The sequence below is a fragment of the Podarcis tiliguerta genome (assembly GCF_965153285.1).
Source record: "Podarcis tiliguerta genome assembly, chromosome: 4".
Classification (NCBI taxonomy): Eukaryota; Metazoa; Chordata; class Lepidosauria; order Squamata; family Lacertidae; genus Podarcis; species Podarcis tiliguerta.
In genome coordinates this window covers 103234360-103240827 of record NC_139537.1, presented here as the reverse complement: position 1 = coordinate 103240827, position 6468 = coordinate 103234360, and the positions used below count along the sequence as shown (strand labels likewise).

The window sequence follows — 6468 nt, the reverse complement described above, 5'->3', positions numbered from 1 at the left end:
GAGGCTGCTTACTCTGGAGAAACACAATTGAAAGCACTGAGATTAATCCAAAGCAAGTGATAACACACCACCTTGTTTTTAAATATATACAGTATATATATATTATATTGCAATGAATTGGAAGGGGGAGAAAATCCCAACAAAGCTAGAGCGGGAAAGTAAGCTGTTGGAGTACACCGAATTGGCAAAAATGACAGGAAAGCTGAGAGGTAATACAGACCTTTATTCGAAAATGAGACGTGTATAAAAATATTTAGAAGATTATTGTAGCAATATGACATCAGTGGCAGCATTTGAATAACTTCTGTGTAATGATGAACAAATATAAGAGAATATAATATTAACAAATATTATTTAAAAGAAAATAGAGATTAATAGTGTATCAGATAAGTTAAGCTATAAATACATGGTGGGGTGGCGCGAATATTGTTATCTTTTTGTACTATCATTTTTACTTTTCATACATTTGTTTGTTATAATTTTTAAAATTTCAATAAAGCACACCACCTTGTTTTTAAAGTGTTCCAGTTGCTTTGGAAACATGCTGATGCTATTCTGTTTTAGGTGTCAAGAGACTATAGCTCTCTTCTAGAAAAAATGTCCCATTTTGCTATAAATCGCAGTCATTCGGCCACCACCTCTGATGACCATGGCATTAGGGGGAGAGTGAGGGCAAAGTCATCCACATGGTGGAGCTTCAGCCTTGCACATCTGCACCAAGGAGACTTCTACCTGAGTAGTCTCCTGAGTCTGCACCCAGGAAGATCAAGGTTATAGATTGTGCACGGAGCCTCCATGAACACCTCAGGTTCCCCCCTGCAGAAGTTCAGTGTCCATGCGAGAGTGAACGAGGCCTGTGTCCCTGCTTTTGCCCTTTGCTTCAGATAGGAAGGGAAGGAGAAGTATTACATTAAACAGTATTTGAGAACCTACAAATATTCACCTGAAGCCCTCCCAAATTTCCTCTCCCTTGGGAACTGCATTTAAAAATACCTGACCACCCCATTTCTATCCTTAATCAGCATCCATTACAGTTACACTATTAAACCTAATTGCTCACACTTCTCCAAGACCCATTTCTGTGTTCTGTGTTTAGCATTATGCCCAAGGAAATGAATGACAATTGCTATGCTTGTCTCCAGCTCTGACTGAATGTTCAGAGCAGAAGCAAAGTCATTATCTAGAACTTCAGTTTCGTCATCTGTTAATGAGAGTGTCTTTGTCTAATCACATTTACTCAGGCATATAGAAAACACAATGTTTTCTACTTTAAAGGGAATTTATTGCACTACAAATCTGTGAGGAGTACTGAATATGAACTGTAAACTTTCTTTTCTGTAAGTGCCACCAACTCTTTGGGCTACAGCATTATTATTCAAATCCAACAGGAACATTTGAATGCTGCTAGCAAATATTTTAAATTCTCTATGTGAAGCCTGCATTTCCCCCCTTCAAACAGAGATTTCAACTTCACACTGTTCTTCTGTGAGTACATGTCTCTAAGAAAACTGAAGGCAGCTTTATTTTAAATTTATGATTTCTTCTTACAGCATTCAGGATAGTTGTATCCTGTTTACAACTGTACAATTTTCTGGGGGGAATGGATGAATTGCTAGGCTATCGAAAAGATGGAATAAGGTTGGACATTACTGTAGCTCACAATTCGATGTGTTTTCCCTGCTGGGGAATATCTCAATATAGATATGAAAGAGAAGGGTGCGTATTACTGTTACAACAAGAATTGCTTTTATCTCGACTGAGCAGCACAAAATCCATAAGGTTTAGAATGACGGTACTTTCTTCCTCATTGTTTGAAGTGGAAGAAAACGTGTGTGTGTGAGAGTTTGGGATTAGGAATCTGAGGTGTCTGTTGGAATGGAACAATGCAGTCTGGGTCAGTGTATTCATTTTAGGCCTACTAGCATCCATGAACAAATCTGATAGGAAACCGAACACAGGATGTAGAATAACAGCACTAACCCATAAAGAACTACGTGAAAGATTCATTCAAAGATTCACCTATGAAGAACTTATACGGAAAACTGATCAAGGCATCAAACTCAGACCATATGAAGAGATAAAAAATTCATTTACTGGGTGGATACAATACCACCAGGTAAATGATTTGTTGAAAGAAGATAAAAAGAACCTAGGGTTTGAAGATAAAAAATCTAAATTTAGTATAGAAATCATAGAAGGTAAAAATAAAATATTGGCAAAGATATATGATATTTTACTTGAGTGGTATACAAAAGACGAGGAGGTAAAGGAGGCTATGACTAAATGGGCAATGGATATTGGGTATAATATTGAGTTTGAGAAGTGGCTGGAATTGTGGAACATCAATATGAAGTTTACGGCGTGTACGGTACTAAAGGAAAATCTATGGAAAATGATATATAGATGGTACCATACACCAGTGAAGTTAGCCAAAATCTATAGGCTGAAAAATAAGAAATGTTGGAAATGTGGAGAGGCAGAGGGAGACCTCTACCACATGTGGTGGGCATGCAGTAAGGTGAAGGGGTTTTGGGAAATGATTTACAATGAACTTTAAAAAATTCTCAAATATACCTTTCCCAAAAAGCCTGAAGCCTTTCTGTTAGGAATGATGGGTAAAGAAATTAAAAAAGAAGATAAGATACTATTCTTATATGCCACTACAGCCGCAAGAATTTTGCTAGCGCAAAACTGGAAAACAGAAGTTATACCCAGTATAAGTGATTGGCAGGTTAAATTGATAAATTATGCCGAGCTCGCTAGAATAACAGGAAGATTAAGGGACCAAGACGAACAGAAATTTCATGACAATTGGAATAAATATTTGACTTATCTTGGAACTAATTTTCAGACGACACTGGCGGGGCTGAATTAAATCTAACAGTAAATGATACAGATTAAAACGATAAAATACGTGAATACAAATTTATCTGATACTTACCAAAAGTGTGGAAGGAAGTCTACGGCTCGGCGGAGCCTAAAAGAATTTTGTGTTGTATTTTTGACTTGTTGTGATACGCGCGAGTTATGGTATAAATTTTGTATTTGTTCTTATGTATAAATGAGCAATATTAATAAAAATTTACTTGCAAAAAAAAAAAAAAAAAACCTACGTGAAAGAAACAGTGTAATACATCTGAAGAAAGAGAGCAGTAAGGGGCATCGCATGGCAAGCTGAGCTTTCCCTAAGGCTGCCAGTATTTCAGGGATGGTTTAGTTGTGGCTAAGAATGTGAGCCATGAGCCTTGATCTCACCTGAGCAATCAGTTCTTAACGGGTATCTCAGTCAGCATTGATCTTTCACCATGAACTAAGGTGCATTTCAATAGTTGCACCAGCACCAAATTATTCTGACAATAAGCATGATCCTGTGGTCCTCCAGATGTTACTAGACTCCAGCTCCAGCCTGACCATTTGCTATGCTTGCTGGGGCTGATGGGAGTTGGAGTTGAAGACCAACATCTGGAGACTTGCAAGTTCCTCCTTCCCTCCCTGTGTTAAGAGATGGAGAGAGACTATATTGAACTGGGAATTTCAGTAGGGAATTTCACATTTTTCCTACATCTGCCATTTGAGCTGCACCTGACAGACTAAGATCTCCTTCTAAAGGCACAGCAGCCATGTTGCTTCCTTTGCTCAGTCTAGAAAGGGAGAACAAAGAAAGGGAGAACACACAGCAAACAGTGAAAAGTGGATGCCGTGTTGTTGATTGGGACTAAAGGTGGGTGTTATTTTTGAAAAAGGTCGAAGGTTTTTGAAGTGTAGGTGGGTTCAGGCATGACCCAAGACCAGATTTCAGCTCAAAATGGATTTATTGTAACATCAGTGGATTTATTGTAACATCAGGAACACAAAGAACAATAATGGCAAACAGGGGCATTCAGCCCAGGATATAAACATCTTAAGGCAGCCCAGGCAACACACCTCCCTGCCTGTGATAGGTCACCTTATGCTGTGACTGGCGAATCACAACACTGGCCCTATCGCAGCAGGGATTGGCTGTCTGCCAGCAACCAGCAAATCCATTGAAGGGTTTTTGAATCCTCTCTGCCTTTTGTTATGCAGATGAAGTTCCTGAGCTTCAGGAGGCATGAAGGCCGGGACCTGCAAAGTCATGCATGCAGCCTGGCTTCCGCTTACAGTGCCTGCATGCATAACGGCTATTATTCTAAGGAGTCCTAAATAAGCCTTTTTCTCATGTTTAGCTTCCTCATCAGTTACTGACCCATCTTATACAGTTATTGTGAGGTTCACTGAGTAAAATCTCAAGTACAGTGTTTTGGTGATTTAATTATCATAATTTGAAACTACTGTAGAGCTTTTCATCTTCAGAGAACTTTGAGAACATTAGCCAGTTTAATTAATTTCATTTTTGAGATGTTCCTTCTGCTTTTCTTCCTCCACTGAACACTGTAGTACAGGCAGTTACAGCTGTATTATAATTCAGAAGTTGTTATGGTAAAGATTTTGACAAGAACAGAGAGTCCCTCATGAAAATAATCAGTGGTGCTAATTACATTGGAGACTAGAAGGCAAGAAATGTTCATTTGTACTTCTGAATATACTGTAGCTCTAAGTTTCGGCACTTGAAGAGTAAGGATCTGACTACATTCAGTTCATTACCCATGATACAGGATATCATGGGAAGGAAACACAGATCTTCTGGAATTATAATACAAGGTTAAAGTCATGTTAACAGTCAACTGCAAGTGCTCCCAAAACTTACACCCAGAAAATCGGCTTCACTTCCGGATGGGGCCGGGTTGCAGACAGGCCACCTAGACTCCCGCCACAGTGTGGGGGCAGTGCAGCATCACATGTCACACTGGTGGAGACCCTGGCCACGTTCTCAAGTCTTTATCTCAGCAATGTTCCAGCAATTATTATTTTTTCTGCATTAGCTGTTTAAAATTTCTGTCTAAAATTGGCTGAATTCAATAACTGTGAGACAGGCATGCAAGGAGACTTGGGGCCCACACATATGTCTGGTTGCCCCATGATTTCAAGTCACATGCCTGAGAAGGGCTTTTTTTGTTCCAACACTTTCCCCGTAAAAACTTGTTAACCGCTGAATCAGAACAAATGTCAATCAGGTTTTCTGCGGATTTATGTTTATTCTGATTAAGCAGTAAACAATGCATTTCCCTGAGAGAAAGCAGTGGGACAAAAAAACCCCAAAACCCTCTTAGGCCCAAGACTTGAAATAACAGGACAAACAAAAATGTGTACGGTCCCTTAGAGCCTTCATGAACTAATAATCAATCTCCTACATGTAGAATCATAGAATCATAGAGTTGGAAGAGACCACAAGGGCTATCGAGTCCAACCCCCTGCCAAGCAGGAAACACCATCAGAGCACTCCTGACATATGGTTGTCAAGCCTCTGCTTAAAGACCTCCAAAGAAGGAGACTCCACCACACTCCTTGGCAGCAAATTCCATTGTCAAACAGCTCTTACTGTCAGGAAGTTCTTCCTAATGTTTAGGTGGAATCTTCTTTCTTGTAGTTTGGATCCATTGCTCCGTGTCCGCTTCTCTGGAGCAGCAGAAAACAACCTTTCTCCCTCCTCTATGTGACATCCTTTTATATATTTGAACATGGCTATCATATCACCCCTTAACCTCCTCTTCTCCAGGCTAAACATGCCCAGCTCCCTTAGCCGTTCCTCATAAGGCATTGTTTCCAGGCCTTTGAGCATTTTGGTTGCCCTCCTCTGGACACGTTCCAGTTTGTCAGTGTCCTTCTTGAACTGTGGTGCCCAGAACTGGACACAGTACTCCAGGTGAGGTCTGACCAGAGCAGAATACAGTGGCACTATTACTTCCCTTGATCTAGATGCTATACTCCTATTGATGCAGCCCAGAATTGCATTGGCTTTTTTAACTGTCGCGTCACACTGTTGGCTCATGTCAAGTTTGTGGTCAACCAAGACTCCTAGATCCTTTTCACATGTACTGCTCTCAAGCCAGGTGTCACCCATCTTGTATTTGTGCCTCTCATTTTTTTTGCCGAAGTGCAATACTTTACATTTCTCCCTGTTAAAATTCATCTTGTTTATTTTTGCCCAGTTCTCTAATCTGTCAAGGTCGTTTTGAAGTGTGATCCTGTCCTCTGGGGTGTTAGCCACCCCTCCCAGTTTGGTGTCATCTGCAAATTTGATCAGGATGCCCTTGAGTCCATCATCCAAGTCGTTGATAAAGATGTTGAATAAGACCGGGCCCAAGACAGAACCCTGTGGCACCCCACTAGTCACTCTTCTCCAGGATGAAGAGGAACCATTGATGAGCACCCTTTGGGTTCGGTCAGTCAGCCAGTTACAAATCCACTGAGTGGTAGCATAGTCAAGACTACATTTTACCAGCTTCTTTACAAGAATATCATGGGGCACCTTGTCAAATGCCTTGCTGAAATCAAGGTAGGCTACATCCACTGCGTTCCCTTCATCTACCAGGCTTGTAATTCTGTCAA

The 6468-nt window shown here is 40.4% G+C and overlaps 1 long non-coding RNA gene across 1 annotated transcript; it reads right to left on the bottom strand.

Moving 5' to 3' along the window:
• Positions 1 to 203: 203 nt before the first annotated feature.
• LOC310675426 lies at positions 204 to 5268 on the bottom strand. Its single transcript, XR_014510140.1, has 3 exons — positions 3471 to 5268; positions 3110 to 3376; positions 204 to 1990 (listed from the first exon to the last, which is right to left on the bottom strand). It is a non-coding gene; the product is annotated as an uncharacterized lncRNA (long non-coding RNA).
• Between the last annotated feature and the right edge of the window lie 1200 nt (positions 5269 to 6468).